Raw genomic sequence first — 22,000 nt, 5'->3', positions numbered from 1 at the left:
CAGAAAAAGCGCAAGAACGAAATACTGGTGGCGACGCCTACTTAAGTTCCCGCACCTGGGGGCTGTGACGTCTTGGATTTTGATGGCATTTTCTAGGGCCTACTAATTATATATAGCGGTACAGATTGACTACATTGTGTTCTAAAGGAACCAAATATTGAACATGGCAAGTTTCGGGAACCTTTATTGAGCCAACGCGGCCCGAAGGCGAAAACATACTTTGGAATCCCTGACGTCACGACGACGTACCGGCGCTGGGGTTTCGGAGCGAAATTCAAATACTGATACTTGGACCTTCATTTTCTCATCTAATAATCAAACTATCTTTTTGAAATGACTGCCTGCAGGGTTCTCAAACAATGCTTCATTAGTCTTAACTGATTTATTGTTTCGCTTTAGTGTCCCTTTAACTGCGAAATGCAGCAAAATTTCTTGGACGTGCGCAGATTCTTAGGTGAAGGTTCCATCGTTATACAAGAGAACCCGATCGCAGTACTGCTGCTACGGAGGCTACGGACCTCCCTACGAGGGTTCCTGCGGTTGCTGCGAGGTACCGCATGGATTGCTGGAGTGGCGAATATGATATAAACGGGACATGAGAAAGCGGACAGGACAGAACGCTAACCAACCACATGCATTCAGGCAACATGAGCTCAAAAACAGGCAGCAATGTGGCCAACCATAAAGCCAAATGAGTGTGCAATCCATTATTTAATCCAACATTCATCTAGACCGGTGCGCTAGTCGGATATCATGCATAAAAGTATTTACCAGCCATTGTAAAAGGCCCGGTCACATGTGTCAACTTGGCTGGCCTCCATAGATTGATTGGTATTTATGATTGAGTAGAAGGACGCTTGCTATCGGTTTCCAAAGTTCTCTTTCGCGTAAGCATGACCATTTTTTAGCCTGTTGTGTGTTCAGATTTTTCTTTTTTGCTTCGTGCACGGTAAGGAACCTCGTGTGGTCCAAATTATTCCGGAGTTTCCCACTATGACGTGCATCATAATCATATCGTGGTATTGGCACGTAAAACCACAGAATATCAGTTTAAGGTTTCTTTTTCTTTTCGGTACTCCTTTGCGTAAATTGTAATATGCGGCCGTGCTACCAATGTCTTAGTTAATCAGCGCTGTGCCCAGTCTGCATTTTCATGCTTTGTTTCTCGCGTTCTTTTTTTTATGTATAATATAAAACGTTCGCCCTAGCTGTGCAGCAGTTATAGGGCTGTAGGCTACGCACAGAAAAACGGGTACGTAAGGAGCCAGGACAATAGATGAATAAAAGCATAACAGTACCATATAACATGGTGACGAAATACTTTACTGGGTAGAGGCATGGAGGAAATGAAAAAGTCGCAATTTCGCCCAAAAGGCGAAGCATCGATTGCGATAGTAAATTAGTGGACAGCTATACGAAGTGAGGATAGTAGTTTATCGGCCGTATAAATTTGTAAACAGAGGCATAGTAACTAAATTAACAAGCGTAGTGTCACACGTGCACAAGCAAACACGAACACATCTCACTCGATGACCGCAGAAACTCGCTCTCAAAACGCTGGAATGAGGAAGCGCGGTAGCAGCAGCGAGCGAATTAATGTTCGTCCTGCCTGTCAGCTTCAACGCAAACAAGACAGCGAAAACACGGCGGACACGAAGTTATCAGTGCTCGACTAACTCTGTCCCCCGTCGCAGGTCGCTTTCCAGACAGGGCTCGCGCGGCCGCACGCTGCCGTGCCATACGCAGCAGCCGCCGGAGTAGAACGACCCCTCCCCCGATGCCTTGCGTGCGACGGAAGATGGCGCGTTTGCTCCCCGCTTTCCTCTCTTGCGCGAGCGAGATTAATCTGCCATCGTCGGCTCACCTTCGCACGCTTTCACTCGCACGCACAGCGTACGGCGCGCGGCGAAGATGCTATCACCCTTGGACTTAATGCGGAACATCACGGCGATGGTAGAAATGCGCTTGTAGTGCCATATGGTTGCTGTCGCGGTATGATTAGGATGGAGCGCGTCTAGCATTTACAAGCGAACGTCTTTTTTTGCAGTTTATTTACTTTGAAACAGGTACGTACAAAAACGGGTAAAAAAGCATCTGGGCCCTTAATAATTTGCTAGTTCGGGCCCATGCGAAAAGTGCCCAAAACAAGTGTAACCATACAGCAGCCAGTAACAAACATAAATTAGATGTGAGAACTTTTACATTCATAAAAGATAGATTACAGGAAACTAACAATCAACAGAAATCATCATCATCATCAGCAGCGTCAGCCTGGTTACGCTTACTGCAGGGCAAAGGCCTCTCCCATACTTCTCCAACTACCCCGGTCATGTACTAATTGTGGCCATGTTGTCCCTCCAAACTTCCTAATCTCATCTGCCCCCCTAGCGTTCTGTCGCCCCCTGCTACGCTTCCCTTCCCTTGGAATCCAGTCCGTAACACTTAATGACCATCGGTTATCTTCCCTCCTCATTACATGTCCGGCCCATGCCCATTCCTTTTTTTTTTTTTACTTCAACTAAGATGTCATTAACTCGCGTTTGTTCCCTCACCCAATCTGCTCTTTTCTTATCCCTTAACGTTACACTTATCATTCTTCTTTCCATAGCTCGTTGCGTCGTCCTCAACTTAAGTACAACCCTTTTCGTAAGCCTCCAGGTTTCTGCCCCGTACGTGAGTACTCGTAAGACACAGCTGTTATACACTTTTCTCTTGAGGGATAATGGCAACCTGCTGTTCATGATCTGAGAATGCCTGCCAAACGCACCCCAGCCCATTCTTATTCTTCTGATTATTTCACTCTCATGATCCGGATCAGCATTCACTACCTGTCCTAAGTAGATGTATTCCCTTACCACTTCCAGTGCCTCGCTACCTATAGTAAACTGCTGTTCCCTTCCGAGACTGTTAAACATCACTGTAGTTTTCTGCAGATTCATTTTTAGTCCCACCCTCCTGCTTTGCCTCTCCAGGTCAGTGAGCATGCATTGCAGTTGGTCCCCTGAGTCACTAAGCAAGGCAATATCATCAGCGAAGCGCAAGTTACTAAGGTATTCTCCATTTACTCTTATCCGCAATTCTTCCCAATCCAGATCTTTGAATACCTCCTGTAAACACGCTGTGAATAGCATTGGAGAGATCGTATCTCCCTGCCTGACGCCTTTCTTTATTGGGATTTTGTTGCTTTTTTTATGGAGGACTACGGTGGCTATGGAGCCGCTATAGATATCTTTCAGTATTTTTACATACGGCTCGTCTACACCCTGATTCCGCAATGCCTCCATGACTGCTGAGGTTTCGACTGAATCAAACGCTTTATCGTAATCAATGAAAGCTATATATAATGGTTGGTTATATTCCGCACATTTCTCTATCACCTGATTGATAGTGTGAATATGATCTATTGTTGAGTAGCCTTTACGGAATCCTGCCTGGTTGTTGTGTTCATATAGGAGGTTGTGGCCAAGTACTGCACCAGGGTGACCAATCCTGCGCTGGTGTGGGTGTGCGTTGCCGGTTCTAGTTTATAAACACGCGGATTTTTTTTTATCCGGTGGAAAATTGCGCGGCACCGGGATCCCAACCACGGACCTTTTGCACGCGAGGCGGGTGTTCTACCTCTGCGCCACCGCTGCACCTCAACAGAAATAATCATAATCATATAAGTGCCCAACGACCGAGAAATCACATCACATCTTTTTTTTCTTTTTTTTTTTACATATCCGGGAAAGTACACCCGTGAGCAAAAGTATGCGAACCACAGGGGTGCCGAAAAACAGAATTTCTTCGTAATTGGTAATGCCAAGTTTGGATTGCAGTCTTTAATTTCAAGTTGAATTCACAGACAGGGGCGAAAATTAATTTTATCACAGAATTCCTGGTCCGTATACTTTTTCTCACAGGTGTGCATAAAGTGCCTAGAGTAATGAAAAAATGTGAGTACACTGTAGTTCAAAAACAGCATAGCATGTATACAATTATCATAGCACTATAATTCGGCAAGAAGTTGAAGAATTGTGTTTGGCAAATGTCTTTAGTGAGCGAGAACAATTGGGGCTTCTTTTTATCTCTACATGAGCGTTGTGCTCAATGTGAGCTACAATGCGCGAGCGCTTGGCAAAGCGCGCTCCCATGTGCACGTAAGGTGATTGGCGCTGTGATTTCGAATTAAAGGAGGAGAGTTCGATGGTCTGCGTATTGCCCATCACCACTTTATGTCTGCTGTTGTCATTTCTTCTTTTTTTCTAGAGATCAAGAAAAAAATTTCCCGCCCCTTCCAGTCGGCAAAGATGGTCGAACAGCGAAGCTGTGTTGTTTACACCGAGTGTTACACCATGCAAGTCCAACTTCGCAAGCAGTCTATATTGTCTTTTGCAGTCTATAAATCTTTTGCTTCACCATTCTTTCACCTCAATTTTGCTTTTGCGTGCTTCGCGGGTGAGCAAGCTGTAGAAGAGCATTTTGTTTTTGCAGTTCTTCCAGTATTTCTTTTTCTCTTTTTTTTCGCGTGAGGCAGGCCCTGCGACAACGAGCCCGTTCACGAGCCAACTCTCGCTGACGCTCGCGGTAGGCAGCTTCCTCAGGAGTACGCACTACTCGTGGTCTTCCCATAGTTGTAGCTAGGATGGAATGTGTGGAACCACTAATCCAAAGCTCCTAAATATTGGGCGCAAGGCCTACCACTGCAGATGCGGGCGCCGCAATCGTTTTCACGATTGGTTGGATTGGTTTGACGATTCACGTCTTTGTGTTTCTTAATAAGGTTACACACACGTTCGGCTGCGACGGAGAGAACGGCGTCATTGACGGTATGCCCGCAGTCCACCGTTGTCGCTTGCGCTCGATGTCTCGAGTTTGCTCGGTGATATGGTTAGCAGCATCCGCCCGGCACTGCCGCTTGCGATTCTTCAAAATTAAATTGGTTCAAAATTAAATATGTCCGTCACGTAAGACAATGAATGGCTCGTACCCCCTGAAGCAATGGCTCATACCCCCGTAAACGCGGCCTCCCCATTACGATGACTGGAGTGAAATTCTATGCTAGAATGACGAGTGGCAACACAGCCAGCTGTGGAAGGAGGCGACGACGAACGCGGGAGCAGTGGCGTTCGCGCGGTAGCGCCGAGGGGCGCCAACGAGCCAGCTGTGGAAGGAGACGACGACGCTCGAGCCATTGCTGATTATGATAGTTTTAGCGAACTCCAACAACGAAAGCACAGGGTCCGCATAAACAACTTCGCTGTAAAAAGAAAAACACCGCTACCAGCTTGCTGTTCCTTTTTCTTTTCCGGAGAGGTGGCAGGTTAGCCGGCTAGCGCATCTTGTACTCCGACAGCAGCTGCACAGGACGCGGCCTGAGCGCGGCCGCGCGCGCCCTTTCTTGGGGCCTACCTGCAATGCTCGAAGGCTGGGCGACCCAAAATAGTTGATGGCTTCGTGTGTGCTGTGTTCTCGCTCGCCTAGTCAATGGCCTAGTTCGCGTGGAAGCAAGAGGCATCACGAAGGGGAATTCGCTCGCCGCTGCTGCCGCTCTTAATCATGCCAGCGTTCTGGCAGCGACGTGCTGTCAGAACTAGATATATAGAAAAAGATCGATAGACAGCGAGTGTCCGCGGCCATCGAGTGAGATATGCTCTTGTTTGCCTGTGCGCGCGTGACGGTACTATGCTTGTTAATTTAGCTAGTAAGTGAATGTTTATAGCTTATTTCATGCAGCGGCCATTTTTTACTGCTTCCTCAACCTTTCTGACGTCATAATTTCGAATGTCACTTACTTTCGTTTTTTGTTCAGCTTTCACAGTTCAGCGAATTCTATATGATCTCTTGAGTTCGACATTTTCAAGCCTTGTCGATCGTTTCTTTATTAGGTCATTTTTTACTTGGTAGAGCTTACCAGCTGGTTGCCCTGGTGTCTTTCCTCCCACTTCAATTCCTCCCACTTCCTCCCACTTCCTACTTACGGTTTCTTTCATTAGCTCTATGTTATCTTCATCTTCCTGTTCTAAAGCTGCATATTTGTTTGCGAGCACCAGCTTCAATTCCACAGCCTTACATTTGCTGTGTCATCAGCAATTTCGATAACATACGTAGTAAAAGCAGCAGAAGAATTCTATATTGACCTGTGCAGTACCCAGAGTAGCTACGCAACCTTCCTTGGAAGTAGTGATAACCAGCTAGGATACAGAAGCTCCTTGTATAACTATAAATGAAATTAGACGGTACGTGCAAGACATGTCTCGGGGAAAAGTGGCAGCAGAAGATGGAATAACAGTCGATTTAATAGAAGATGGAACAGATATGCTTGAAAAGCTTGCGGCCCTTTATACGCAATTCCTCACGATTTCAAGTATACCAGAGAGCTGGAAGAATGCCATCATTATACTAATCTATAAGAAGGGGCACGTTGAAGAATCGAAGAATTATAAGCTTGTTAGCTTGCTTTGAGTATTGTTTGAAGTATTCACCAAGAAAATTTCCAATAAAATCGCCGCAACACTTGACTTCAATCAACCAAGTGAACAGGCTAGCTTCAGGAAGGCTATCTTGCTCAATAAATCGCGTCCATGTCGTCAATCAGGTAATTGAGAAATCTATAGACACGGAGTACAATCAGCCTTTCTATATGACTTTCATAGATTATGAAAAAATATTTAATTTGGTGTAGATACCAGCAGCCATGGAAGCATTGCGTAGTCAAGGAGCACAGGAAACATGCGTCAATATATTGGCAAATATCTACAAAAACTGCACAGCTACCTCAATTCCCCAGAAGAAAAGTGGAAGAATGCCAATCAAGAAAGGGTTCAGGCAAGCAGGCACAATCTTTCCAATACTGTTCACTGCATGCTTAGAAGTATTCATGGTATTATACTGGAAAGCCTTAGGAGTGGGGATAAACGACGAATATCCCAGCCACCTTCGGTTTGCAGATGACATTTTCCTGTTCAACAACACTGGGGATGAATTGCAACAGTTGATTGAGGACCTTAACCGAGAATGTGGAAGAGTAGGGTTGAAGGTTAAAATGCAGAAGACAAAGGTAACGTTGAATAGCCTGACTAGGAAACAAGAATTCATGATCGCCAGTAAGCCTATAGTCTGCACAGGAGTACGTTTATCTAGGTGAGTTACAGGGAACCCTGATCATGAGAAAAAAAATTACAGAAGAATAAAAATGGGTTGGAGTGCATACGGCAGTCATTACCAAATCCTTGGAGCTTACCACTGTCATTGAAAAGAAAAGTGTACAATCACTGTATTCTACCGGTGCTAATATACGGAGCAGAAACTGAGAGGTTAACAAAGAAGCTCGAGAACGCGTTAAGGACGACGCAAAGAGCGATGGAACGAAAAAAATACGGCAGACCTCATCTCACGATGCTTGTCTACGGTAATGCGATTAGCATTCAAGCAACGTAGTGACGGACCGTATTGCTGAAGTCACGCCTACTCAAAATCTGTAGTGGTCATTCTGAGACTTCCGTTGCTTCGGCTATGTGCGGCATACAGGTATCGGGCCCCTTTGGTGTGGCACTCACCTGTCAAGGTCGCCCATGAGCGAGACGGTATGACGACGACGCACTGAAAACGATGAGATGACGAAGAAGTAACGTCGTCGATGGAATGGCAAAGGTGGTATCGACGGCGCCATACGACGATGCAATGACCCCGACGGCATCACGACTTCGAGTTCATACCTATACTAGCCCATGCTATAACACAGCTTGGACCTCTGGGTCGGCGTATAAGGCGTGACGACGATGGCATGAGGAATGTCAGATGAAAGTCAGATGACGCAGCCGGAATGACGTCGATGGGACGACCACGATGACGTCATAACCACAAGTATTTACCTAATAGCCGAAGCTGGCAGACAACTTGGGTCACTGGGTCGGCGTAAGTATGTATGTATGTATGTATGTATGTATGTATGTATGTATGCATGTATGCATGTATGCATGTATGCATGCATGCATGCATGCATGCATGCATGGATAGATAGATAGATAGATAGATAGATAGATAGATAGATAGATAGATAGATAGATAGATAGATAGATAGATAGATAGATAGATAGATAGATAGATAGATAGATAGATAGATAGATAGATAGATAGATAGATAGATAGATAGATAGATAGATAGATAGATAGATAGATAGATAGATAGATAGATAGATAGATAGATAGATAGATAGATAGATAGATAGATAGCAGGGGCGTAGCCAGGGGGGGGGCTTATGGGGCTTCAGCCCCCCCCCGAAATTTTTTCGTGCTGACCATGCACCGACGACCAGAGCGACCCCCGGCGCCGGAAATCACTCTGGATTTTGTCTAGAATGTCTTTTTGACGCTCGAAAAGACATTTAACCGCGGAGATTGCAAACTCGGGCTGGATTTCGTGGCAACGCCCATACACCGGGAGTCACATAACGCCAAGCAGTACCATCCGAGCACAAAGTTTCAAGGGCGCTTTGATTGTGCGCCGCGGCATCTCACTGAGGCCACGGAATCTATGGAGCGCCTGGATATCAACTGCGAATCTTTATGGGTATAAATCTCATAAGCTCTTGATGTGAAAGGTGCATTGACATTTCCAAAGTTGTGCTTTAGATTTTCAATTGCGGAACTTTGTGGGTTTAATGTTCTTATAAACATTTGACGCCAAAGGTCTATTGATTTTTCTAAAGTCTTACATCGGAACATACAACGAGACAAGCCAAATCAACACACTAGCAGACGAGTTGACAAAGCAGGCAGCGAGGTCCAATAAGACGAAGCGCTGGGGTGGTTCATTTGTGCCGTCATGTCACGTATAAAAATATCAACATTTCTTTTTTAACCTACGCCAGAACATGACACTAAAGCCAGCCAAAGTAACTACGTTCTTATTTATTTTTTCTACTTTGACTTTTATTCGCGAGGACACATTGAGCCTCTTCAATTTTTTTTGTTTGTTTGTTTGTTGTCGCTACCCTACCCGCGGGCTGCCAGAGCCAGCCAGAGCGCATACGTTTTTCTCGTATGGCCCCGACCACCGTGCGGTGCACTTCGGTGCGCGTTCGGTTTGCTCTGGCCGAGTGGATTTTCACCGGACAGGGTTTTGGACGCTTTCTGGCTAGCAGACGAGAAAAAAAAACAATGGTCGCTCGCCGCCATCACTGTGGGGACTCGAAGGATTGCACCACATTCCTTGAGCGGAACCTTTCCGGAAAGTCTTGTTTCGCCGCTGTAGGATACTGAGCAGTATGCGTATGGTTCTCAGTGGACCAAGGGTCTCATGTTTTCTTCGGTATTCCTTCCGTAGCCCCATTAGGTGCCGGAAGTAGGCATTAGGTTCTGGCCAACATACTTTCCTATGCGTTTCGTATGTTTCGTATAATGTCCAAGGGTGATAACATCGTGACCACGCGCTGCATGCTGTATGTGCGAGTGAAAGCGTAGGAGCGGAGGTGGAATGGGCGAGCCGACAATGGTGGCTCAGTCTTGTGTGCGCAAAGGAGAAAAGCGGGGAGCAAGCGCGCCGCCTTCCGTCGCGCGCAATACATCGGGGGGAGTGGATGGAATGCGGGCGGAATCTAGGATTCTGTGAATCTATGATTGTGCAACATGTTTATTTGCCTTGTTTGACGCATTATATACAGTTACTTCTTCTTACATACATAGACTCATTGGATACTTATACGTATACTTAACTATCTTGTTGCGAGGTTTTGTGTATACATGCAGTGAACTTTGTGTCCAGTGACACTTTTTTGTCCTTTATCAAGCCGTATTTTCGCATTTGCATATCCCATTGTATCTTTGCATTTCTAATGTACGAGGGCGAGTCAAATGAAAGTGAGCCTACTCTAACCGCGCAATAATGGTTCGGTTCATTATCTGCGAGGCATGCGCGCAGGAGAACGGCATGTCTCATTTACAAAAGTGACACGCAGGTGTGAAGATAAATGTTCTTTAATGCTCTCATACACTGGGTTGAATATGGTTGCGTCACATAATGGACACTTCAAAAGTTGAACAGCTCGGTGTCGCGAAGTTTTTGACAGCTGAAGGTGTTTCCAAAACAGAAACTTATCACCATATGACTGCCGCGTACGTTGAACACTGCATTTCATTGACCACTGTAAAGCGTTGGAGCAAACGGTTCAAAGGACGTTGCAAAGACATTCCAAGACCGGGCCAAAACCATCGTGCAATCACCCCCCACACAATTTCAAAGGTTCATGAGCTGCTGAAACAAGAACGGAGGATAAGCATCGATGAACTGGCAGACCGTCTGAACATCAGTCACGGTTCGGTTCACGCCATAATTCATGAGCTTCTCGGTTATCGGCGCTTTGGTGCGCAATGGATCCCCAAGATTTTTATCCATCGCGAGAAGACGGACAAGTTTCGCGCTGCCTTTACTCATCTGATCGGGTATCACAATGAGCATGACGACTTCTTGTTTGCAACTGTGATCGGGGACGAACCTTGGTGCCACTACTACGAGCCTGAAACACGACGGCAAAGCTTACAGTGGAAACATTCGAATTTACCACGCCAAAAGAACGTAAAGGCCATCATTTCCGCTGGAAAGGTGTTGTTGACTTTTTTTTTCGATCGACAGGGTCCATTACTGAGAGAATTTGCTAAATCTTGAGAGGCTATCAATTGTTTCCGATATTGTGAAACGCCAGAACGGCAGCGTGTCGCTATCAAGAACGAACAACGTGGAAAATTGACGAATGGGGTCATCTTGTTCCACGACAATGCCTGTCCCCACGTCGCTTATGTGGTTAATAAAAAACTGGCAAAGTTCAAGTGGGAAACACTGCAACATCCGCCATACAGCTCAGACCTGTCACCTTGCGACTTCTACATTTTGGGGCAACCAAAAAAACAGCTCAAGGGAACCAGATACAGACTTTTTGAAGCAGCAACCCAAGCAGTTTTATAAGACGGGAATCACGCAGCTCGTTAGTCAATAGGACAAATGTCTAAATTCTCATGAAGACTACTTTTAAATAAAGTACCCCGTTGTTGGCTCATTCATTTGACTTGCCCTCATATATCTTGCAGAACTCCTGCTTTTTATACGTGCTCTCTGTCGCGACTATAACTTCGGTGCAATTACTCACGATACACGACAAGGGACAGCTACTCCTGCGTAATACATTGGAACAAATGACAGCGTCATTGAGATTTTTCACTGGCCATTGCATATATACAAGAATGTGAGCACGGTTCTTGAATGACAGTTTCATTAACATATTTGTCCTCAACTTGTTCAGTTCACTGCCTTTTAATTTTTCATATCAGCGGCATGCACTGCTTTCCTGGTTTCGAACTGATATAGTTCTAAAGTTCGTGTGATATTTTCTTTACTTAATAAATAGACAAAAAACATGGAAGCATTGACGTCAGTCATGTTGGGCACAATTTTTGGCACATACGAGTATAATATTTTATGAAAAAATACATATTTTACTTGTATTTACAGTGCGTACCTTTCAAAAATTCATTTGCAGCGTCTTTGGCAATGACAATGTAGTTATTATTCATGTATTTGATCCCTCGATAAATTGTTCAAGAGGAAGCTTTAGCTCGGGCCCAATCCGACGCGGCCTGTTCAAATACTTGTAAAACGCAGAAACGCTTTTCTGAGATAATCCTGCTAATCGCTTTTATTGAAATTGGTTGCATTTGAGAGAGAAAGTTAAATCCTAGTGTCTGTTGGAAACAGAACTTCGATTTAGGGCCTGAATTTTGTTTAAAATATTTTGGAAAATTCAAAAGTTTGAAAAATAGAAGCACGACGTTTACAAACTAATAGCTATGCATGAAGAACAGATATTGTGGTTCTGTAAACGGCATTTATTATAACAGTCAAAGCGGACAAGTTGTCTGTCAATTTGTATCTTACGTGAATTGGTTACGTTGTGTACAAGGGTTCTGCAAAAGCCGTATTTCCACAATACTAGATTTTTTTGAGATTCATGTGTAACATATCTGTTTTGTCCGCTGTAGAAGTACTATTAGATGCAATTCACAGAATTGTGATATCATTTTTCGTTGTTGAGTCACGGAGTTTTAAACCTAATAGTTTCGTTTTCTCAGAATTTTCAATTTTGGCCAATTTTTAATAAATAATTGATCACCTAAATGAAAAATTCGAATTCAATAGTCACTACAAATAAACTTTTTCTTTTAAAGTCAACAAACCTCCTCAAATTTGGTTAAGTGATTGCAGGGAAAAACGAATTCCCCTTCTACATGTACTTAAATAGGAGCACCCGAGCAAAAGCTTCCTTTAAGGAGGAGGCTGAGCTGCAACGTGCAGCTATATATATATATATATATATCTTGGGCCAGTGGCGTAGCCCCCCCCGAACAAAATTTCTGGCTACGCCACTGATAGATAGATAGATAGATAGATAGATAGATAGATAGATAGATAGATAGATAGATAGATAGATAGATAGATAGATAGATAGATAGATAGATAGATAGATAGATAGATAGATAGATAGATAGATAGATAGATAGATAGATAGATAGATAGATAGATAGATAGATAGATAGATAGATAGATAGATAGATAGATAGATAGATAGATAGATAGATAGATAGATAGATAGATAGATAGATAGATAGATAGATAGATAGATAGATAGATAGATAGATAGATAGATAGATAGATAGATAGATAGATAGATAGATAGATAGATAGATAGATAGATAGATAGATAGATAGATAGATAGATAGATAGATAGATAGATAGATAGATAGATAGATAGATAGATAGATAGATAGATAGATAGATAGATAGATAGATAGATAGATAGATAGATAGATAGATAGATAGATAGATAGGCAGGCAGGCAGGCAGGCAGGCAGGCAGGCAGGCAGGCAGGCAGGCAGGCAGGCAGGCAGGCAGGCAGGCAGTCTCAAAACGCCTGAAGTATAGGCAAAGAATGCTAATCGTAATAAAATGTTAGGCGCAGCGTTAAGAGAAAGGAAAATAGCGGTGTGTATCAGAGAGCAAACGGGGATAGCCGATATTCTAGTGGGCACTACGAGAAAAAAATTGGACTGGGCAGGCCAAGTAATTCGTAGGCTTTCGATGGGGATGAAATGCGGAAACACCCGTTGTACTTAGACTTAGGTGCACGTTAAAGAACCCCAGGAAGCCGTAATTTCCGGAGTCTCTCACTACGGCGTGGCTTATAATCAGAAAGTGGTTTTGGCACGTGAAACCCTATGATTTATTATTAATGCGTAGCGCAGATCACCGGTGGATCATTAGAGTTACAAAATGGATGCCAAGGGAAGGGAATCGCAGTCGAGGACGGCAGAAATTTAGGTGGGGTGATAAAATTAGGAAATTTGCAGGCGCAGGTTGGAATCGGCTAGCGCTAGACAGGGATTATTGGACATCGCTGGGAGAGGCCTTCGTCCTGCAAAGGACATAAAATTATTATTATTATTATTATTATTATTATTATTATTATTATTATTATTATTATTATTATTATTATTATTATTATTATTATTATTATTATTATTATTATTATTATTATTATTATTATTATTATTATTATTATTATTATTATTATTATTATTATTATTATTATTATTATTATTATGCAGCTGCTAGAACTGCTAACCTTACTTCGTATTGCTGTCTAATAATTTGCTATAGCAATCAATGCTTCGCCTTTCGGGCGAAAATGTTAGCTTTCTTTTTTTAGAAGTTTCCCCTGTTGAAGTGCCTTGCAGTGATAGAACCACAGCGGTCGTGTCAGTTACGGCCTAAGAATTCACCGCCGTAAGCAGTCGCTGGTAAAATTCTCACACACGAGAATGTCTATATCTAAGTGCCTCGGGATTGTGGAGCTGTATATAGTTGCAGCATGCAGTACACGCGACGCTAGATAGTCCCATTGACCTGGAGCTCCACAAAGACCGAACCGCGTTGTTCCAGCATACAAAGGCGAAAGCAATACCCCCGATGCTCTTCACGACTTGCACCCTTGATCAACTATGCCGCAGCTGAGAAGAGACTCTAGGCGCGCCGCTGGGTAAAAACACTTCAGGAGTGCGAAGTACCGTATGTCGACGAATATTATGCGAGTTTCTTTTTCTTGAATTTCTGGCCTCAGAGCGTGCCTCGCGTTATATTCGGGTTCGTGACACGAATATAGCGCGTTCTCTCTCTCTCTCTCTCTCTCTCTCTCTCTCTCTCTCTCTCTAGCGCTAGCTGCTGCTAAGCGCAACAGCGCGTGAGCTTGGAGTTTCCACTGTGCATATCATGCTGTCTTTCTCCTGATTTATAACGCTGTTAGTGTAGTTACGGTGTATTACAAGCTGCATCAAAACGATCGGCGCTGTTGCGCACGCTCTTCGAAATCGCGAGGTGGATCACCGCACAATGCGTGAAAGGTTTTGACGTTTTGACTGTGTCACGGGCACTTGTGGGGGGTTGTCTGCCGAATAACTTTAGTGGCATGGAGGACGACGTCGTTCCCAACGACAATGACGATGTCAGCAGTGACAGCGAGTAAATTGTGCGTGCAGCTCGTCGGTTGACATTATTTTGCGGCGGCAGTTCGCAGTAACTAAAATAATAAAGTATACTGTGGGCATCGGTCCTTAAGTGTAACTTCCTGTTTCATTGCGTCATCTATTCGCGTTGTAATAAAAATTTTTTCTGAAAGACAAAGTCCCTCGTCGCGTTACATTCGGGAGTCGCGTTATTTGCATGCAAATACAGCACATAGGTTGGTGAAACTGCTGGAATCTTTGAGATGCGAACAAGACGGCCCGCATAAACGTCGCCATGCGATCACGCTAACTGGGCTAGTGATGATTGAAAGACCGTCATCTTTTTTTTTTAATAATTATCTACTGCAGCTGAGAAGGGCCCAAAATCGGAACGTTTGGCGCCCCATGAATTCCCGCTATGGTCCACACTATGTGCAAGAAATTGCGTCTAGCGACAGGAGGGCGGGGAATGACGGAGGTTCCATAAGGACAGGGAGAGAGGATAGCAGAGAGGATAGAGTATATAGAGGAGAAACTTCCAGCTATATACAACAGAGTCACTTAACTTTATCTATTCGCCACTACAACTAAACGCTCGCCACCTAGCGGCCGCGCCGAGAAACAGCCGATCCAGAGGTTCAAGCTTGAAGCGAAAGAGGGTCTCCAATCACGGCATGCGCTGAATGCCTCGCAGATTTCAAATCGTCGTGATGCCACCGTGCACAAGCCCGAAAATGAAAAAAAAAGGCGGTTGTTGAACGACTTTTGTTATGTACCATCATGCGTGTCATCATGCGGTAGTGACGGCGGATCCGGATCATGAGACGGAAATAATCAGAAGAATAAGAATGGGCTGGGGTGCATTTGGCAGGCATTCTCAGATAATGAACAGTAGGTTGCCATTATCCCTCAAGAGAAAAGTATATAATAGCTGTGTCTTACCAGTACTCACCTACGGGGCAGAAACCTGGAGGCTTACGAAAAGGGTTCTACTCAAATTGAGGACGACGCAACGAGCTATGGAAAGTAGAATGATAGGTGTAACGTTAAGGGATAAGAAATAGCAGATCGGGTGAGGGAACAAACGCGAGTTAATGACATCTTAGTTGAAATCAAGAAAAAGAAATGGGCATGGGCAGGACATGTAATGATGAGGGAAGATAACCGATGGTCATTAAGGGTTACGGACTGGATCCCAAGGGAAGGGAAGCGTAGCAAGGGGCGGCAGAAAGTTAGGTGGGCGGATGAGATTAAGAAGTTTGCAGGCACGGCATGGTCACAATTAGTACATGACCGGGGTTGTTGGAGAAGTATGGGAGAGGCCTTTGCCCTGCAGTGGGCGTAACCAGGCTGATGATGATGATGATGCGTGTCACCGCGGTGGAAAAGCCGCAATGCATGATTTAATCTTTTCCCGAAAGAAGCAGACAACGCGCATCGGAGAGCGACTTGGATAAGAAACTTACGCATTGAGAATAAGTTACTGATACTGTACCGTTTTGTTCGAAATGCTTCATTCGGGACTTGGTTAAAACACGTTGGCGGGCTAGTTGGTTTGAATCCATGATAGAGCGCTGCCTCTGTGTATCTCTTTCTTTCTACGTCCTCGTTCAATCGAGCTCACACACTCTATCATCATTCGGGACGACTTCTTTGTTCCCTGCAAACATTGCTTTCTTTTTGTTTATTGTAAATATCATGCTGGCGTTTAAAATCGTGGTTGGACAGGTACTTTAATAAATTATAGTGATGTACCCTTAAGCTTCATATGGCTTGGTTCGTTCATAGTTTTCTGCCCCGGGATTTGTGTTACTAACACTTCAAGCAGCACGGACATTCTCGCTAATGTACTTTTGTCTGCACGCACGGTAACAGGAATGATATATATATATATATATATATATATATATATATATATACCTCATCATTTAATTTTATACTGAAGTGGATAATGACATATGTTACGCCGTGAGGCGACATATCGTTTTCATAGCGTGCTTTAGTTTAGCAGTGCAAGCTGAAGATGCTGTTTTCGCATTCACAATGCGACGACTTATCAGTTTATTTGCTCGCATTGAATCTAGAAGCAACAGCAAACAGCGTTCGACCTGCGCACAGCGCCGCTAGTTTGCTTTCCGGCACTGTGGACACAGCTAAACTCGATTACAACTGGTTCAATACGTTTCCAAGTCACGCGTTTACACTAATACAAGTAACTTTTCCCAAAAGAAAACCCTCGCTAAATTTTGGAAACCTGTTCGATGAAACACAACTTGGTCCGATTGGTTGTTATTCACTTCTCCTGTTTCACCAGGGTTTGAGAATTATTACGGGTGGCCAGTGTCTGTTGTGTTCCCAAGCCTGGGCCCTACTTGGAACACTGCGTACTGAGAGCATGAACAAGCGCCAGTCATCGAACGCAGACGACCTTATCACACGTATCAGCTAACTATGAAAAAAAAGCTGCACCCTGACTAGGTACCATAATGGTGCCCGGCGGCAGCACTAGTCTGCCTCCCCCAGCCACGGCAGATGCTCTTCAACAAGGCCGTCTGTGGTTGGACGAGGAGCGTCCATAGACCACGCACGCAATCTCTAGAGGGCCCCCTTCCGAGATGCAAACTCCAACAGGTATCCGAGCGCCAAGCCGGGTTACATCGCTACTCATTATAAAAACCGCTGGGCTTCCTGCTGCACCGGGATTTGAACCCAGTACCTCCCGCATACGACGCGGATGCTCTACCACTAGGACAATGCATTAGCAAATTACCCTTCAAGAATGCAAAGAGAAATCACCTCTAAGCGGGCACAGGAGACTTGATAAGCCAGAAAGGACGCAGGAACGAAAGACCGGTGACGACGCCATCGTGAAGTTGCCGCACCAGCTCGCCGTGACGTCATGGGTTCTGGCGGCGTCTAATTTGGCCCATTTGGTTTTTCTTCGTTAAAGGTGGACTGCGTCATATTCTAAAGGAGCAAGAGAATTAACTTAGCCAGTGTTGAGAACTTGTACGGCACCGAAACTGCCCAAATACGGGAAAATACTTTGAAATCCGCGACGTCAAATTGATGCACCGTTACCTAGAGTTAAAATATATATGGAAGGTTGACCACTTCTTTCTCCTCTAATTCTTAACCAATTGCAGCGAAGTTGGCACAAAAAGAGTTTTTAAAGAACGCTTTATCTGTCTAAACTCTAAGTTCCAAGTGACCAGGGCCGGGCGTTTGGTGGAGACTTAATTGCGCGCCGTGAGAGGTGACAGCCCTATTAGTTTCGACTGCGAGACTTGTGGCGCCAGGGCAGGTCCAACAACTACCGTAACATTTCATAAATGATATCAGCCACTCAGAGGAGGTGTCAAAATATTCTCATCTTGAATACCTCATGGCCATAAGAATTGTGACGCGCCGCATGAGCGGGTGGCGTTTCAGGAAATATTGGGCAAACATCATCATCATCATCATCAGCCTGGTTACGCCCACTGCAGGGCAAAGGCCTCTCCCATACTTCTCCAACAACCCCGGTCATGTACTAATTGTGGCCATGCCGTGCCTGCAAACTTCTTAATCTCATCCGCCCACCTAACTTTCTGCCGCCCCCTGCTACGCTTCCCTTCCCTTGGGATCCAGTCCGTCATCATCATCATCAGCAGCAGCAGCAGCAGCCTAGTTACGCCCACTGCAGGGCAAAGGCCTCTCCCATACTTCTCCAACTACCCCGGTCATGTACTAATTGTGGCCATGTTGTCCCTGCAAACGTCTTAATGTCATCCGTCCACCTAACTTTCTGCCGCCCCCTGCTACGCTTCCCTTCCCTTGGAATCCAGTTCGTAACCCTTAGTGACCATCGGTTATCTTTCCTCCTCATTACATGTCCAGCCCATGCCCATTTCTTTTTCTTGATTTCAACTAAGATGTCGTTTACCCGCGTTTGTTGCCTCACCCAATCTGCTCTTTTCTTATCCCTTAACGTTACACCCATCATTCTTCTTTCCATAGCTCGTTGCGTCGTCCTCAATTTCAGCAGAACCCTTTTCGTAAGCCTCCAGGTTTCTGCCCCGTAGGTGAGCACTGGTAAGACACAGCTATTATACACTTTTCTCTTGAGGGATAATGGCAACCTGCTGTTCATGATTTGAGAATGCCTGCCAAACGCACCCCAACCCATTCTTATTCTTCTGGCTATTTCAGTCTCATGATCCGGATCCGTGGTCACTACCTGCCCTAAGTAGATGTATTCCCTTACCACTTCCAGTGCTTCGCTACCTATCGTAAACTGCTGTTCTCTTCCGAGACTGTTAAACAATACTTTAGTTTTCTGCAGATTAATTTTCAGACCCACCCTTCTGCTTTGCCTCTCCAGGTCAGTGAGCATGCATTGCAATTGGTCTCCTGAGTTACTAAGCAAGGCAATATCATCAGCGAATCTCAAGTTGCTGAGGTTTTCTCCATCAACTTTTATGCCCAATTCTTCCCACTCCAGGCCTCTGAATACCTCCTGTAAACATGCTGTGAATAGCATTGGGGATATCGTATCTCCCTACGTAACCCTTAATGACCATCGGTTATCTTCCCTCCTCATACATTCTTGTTTTTTCCTTCTTTTCTTTTTTTTGCATATAAGGGGCATTTCTAGTTTTGGCGAGTGCAGGAATAACCAATACTGGTAAGTGTGCAGGCGTTTCTATAGTTGAGTCCGAAGATGACATATTACGAAACTCTTCTCCGTTTTTCGCTTTATTAACGTTTTTTTTTTCTTTTTTTTACACCGATAAATAGCCTATAATTTTCTTTTGTCAGTGAGAAGGAGATAAATCACTCCAAGAAATACAGGTCGACCTGAGCCAGCTTGCTCTGACCTGCCACTGTTCACTTTGGAAAGACAACCAATGGATAACGGATGATCAGGGTAGAGTATAGAGGGATGCATAAAGGGCAAACGTTGTAGATTACGCTTATGCATTAAAGGTTTCTAGGAACGCGACGAATGACGCGACAGTAACCTTTACGCCCCTATAAACTTTGTTGTTTCCTTTTTTCTTTTTATTCTTTGTGCACCTCTTTCTCTCTTTTCAATTACCCGCGAGTATGTCCTCTGCAGTGGGTATAAAAAATAAACCGATGATGATGAGGACGGTGATTACGTCATCCGCTAAATAAAAGAATGCAACGGGAGAGAAAGACAATAATAGGTTTACAACCTCGCTAAACAATTCATAAGCGCGAGCCCGTGTGTTCGCCCTCTCGCTCCACACTCGCCTCGTGTACCATAACAAAGTTCCGCGGCACATGTCTCTTGGGAAAGCTTGTCGTCAATCTCGACTTTTGAAACGCCATGCACGAATGAGAGCGGCGCACATCGAAGGCATTGAAGGGAAACGCGTAACGCTTATCGAACGAAGACACGATTGAATCATTCGCACCGCCATTTGCATTCCGCGACTGCGCAACCCGCGCCGCTCTCTTCGCTGAGACTGACTCGAGATGCGGCTCTCGTGCGCGAGGAAGCGGTCGACACCAGAAGCGCTGCGTTTCGAATCATCTCCACCCGCCAAGTGTTGCCGTGATGAATCACAGCGCCAGCGAGCGCTTCCTATACAACACAAAGCAGGCGCACGAGTCTCCAACCATTCCGTTTAAAGAATTCTCGCCAGTTCCTTTTTTTTTTCATTGTGAAGGACTTTCTGTGGCATGTCTGCGCTTCCACACTTCACTGCACCCGTTGGTCAGTACGATCCTCGTGGAGCCTTAGTAGTAGTAGTAGTAGTAGTAGTAGTAGTAGTAGTAGTAGTAATAGTAGTAGTAGTAGTAGTAGTAGTAGTAGTAGTAGTAGTAGTAGTAGTAGTAGTAGTAGTAGTAGTAGTAGTAGTAGAAGAAGAAGAAAAACTTTATTATACACAGAAACCGCACGGGCTTCTGCACCTGTCTCCCAGAGGGGGTGGGGGGGGGGGGGTTGAATAACGGAGTTTGTCCTGCAGGGTGGTGCCCCTAATCCAAGGCCCCACTGGCATAGAGCCTTACGACCTGCCGTAGTTTTCCTTCCAGTAGTTCACAATCCCAGCTGCACGGTTAATCTTGACAACCAGTCGTTTGTTGTCGGTGTACAAGGTGTGCAACTACAGCCCCAAACTATTAATGAAAAAAAAGCAATGTCATCACCGACACATGCATTTATCGGCCATGAGCGAGCATAGTCATGGGAACTGGAACCGAAGGGCTTGATTTTTAGTAACAACCATTTGAAGCCTATAGACAATGAAGCCAGAAAGAGCATGAGGGAAATTGAGTTTTTTATAAATATGTACAATTAAATATCAATGAAAGATAAATCTGGCAATAACCTCCATATTCTTAAGGGGAAATGAAAGTAAAGTAAGACAAATGAGCAGACGTATATGCGTGGTTTTCTTTTGCATGCGTGTGTCGTAAAGGACTCTGGCTGTTCTAAAGTGCACGTTCCACTGCGTTTCTTTCAAACTTTCTTAGATATCGTTACGATAAAATGTATATTTACGGATATTTACAAACGCTAGGTGGTTATAACTCTAAGTGGGAAGCAAGATGGCGTCCAAGTCCACACGCGATTCATCTTTCACTGCATCTTCAGCTGAGGAAGCCATCGCAACATCTTCGTCTATAAACCCGTGACACAACCTTCCGGAGGGCGGGAACACGGACCCGATGTCTGTCAAGATGAGACATCGAAGGGCGTGACGTGCGGCTTGAACCGTGTCCGTAGGAGTACGATTAGAAGCTGCATACAAGCTGCGAAATGTGATAAGTCATGGCTATGACCTGACACAAAACATGGTATATGGACGGTCGTACCGGCACAAGAGCTTCTCAGATAAGTCAATATGTCGAGACAGAGTCCATAATAATACGAGGCAGTCAATGTGAGTGTAAGGCCCTTCGTATGGCAGCGATCGTACGAGGGCTTCTGAGACGCCTGCGACTACACAAGTAGCCCACGCGCAATATGGTGTGCCCCAGCAACCCAGGCGATTGTGTCGTGAGCATACTCAGTCAGACACAGGAGCTTTGCACATTGTCCCTGCGGTCGCCTCTCTAACTTGACCGCAATGCACTGGCTATAACTATATATATTTAAAAATGATACTTCGAAATACTGATGCATATATTTAAAATACTGATACTTCGAAAGATGGGCCAAATTTCAACAACTTCCAGTTAGCAGCGTTAGCAGCAACTCTACAGACAAAATATGGCAGTCTCCCCACCACACTATACACAGATGCCGCGCAGTACCCCCAAAAAGCAGCCATGATGGCCAGCGTTGTCGACTACAACCTACAAGAGGTGGTCTTGATGACGGTCCGCACTGCCAGCGCCCTCGTAGCGGAGGAGACAGACATCGCCTTGGCCATCACCTCTAGTCCAACCAACGAGTACGTCACAATTATTACTGACTCCCATGCAGCTTGCCGTAGCTACGCGAGAGGCAGAATA

General features: G+C 44.8%; 1 protein-coding gene across 1 annotated transcript in view; it reads right to left on the bottom strand.

Moving 5' to 3' along the window:
• LOC135906770 (uncharacterized) overlaps nucleotides 1-22,000 on the bottom strand; it is a 99,106-nt gene that overhangs the window by 46,918 nt on the left and 30,188 nt on the right. The window lies entirely within an intron of this gene.

The sequence above is a fragment of the Dermacentor albipictus genome, chromosome 1, assembly GCF_038994185.2.
Source record: "Dermacentor albipictus isolate Rhodes 1998 colony chromosome 1, USDA_Dalb.pri_finalv2, whole genome shotgun sequence".
NCBI lineage: Eukaryota > Metazoa > Arthropoda > Arachnida > Ixodida > Ixodidae > Dermacentor > Dermacentor albipictus.
The sequence above is the reverse complement of the archived record's forward strand: the minus strand, read 5'-3'. Positions and strand labels throughout refer to the sequence as shown.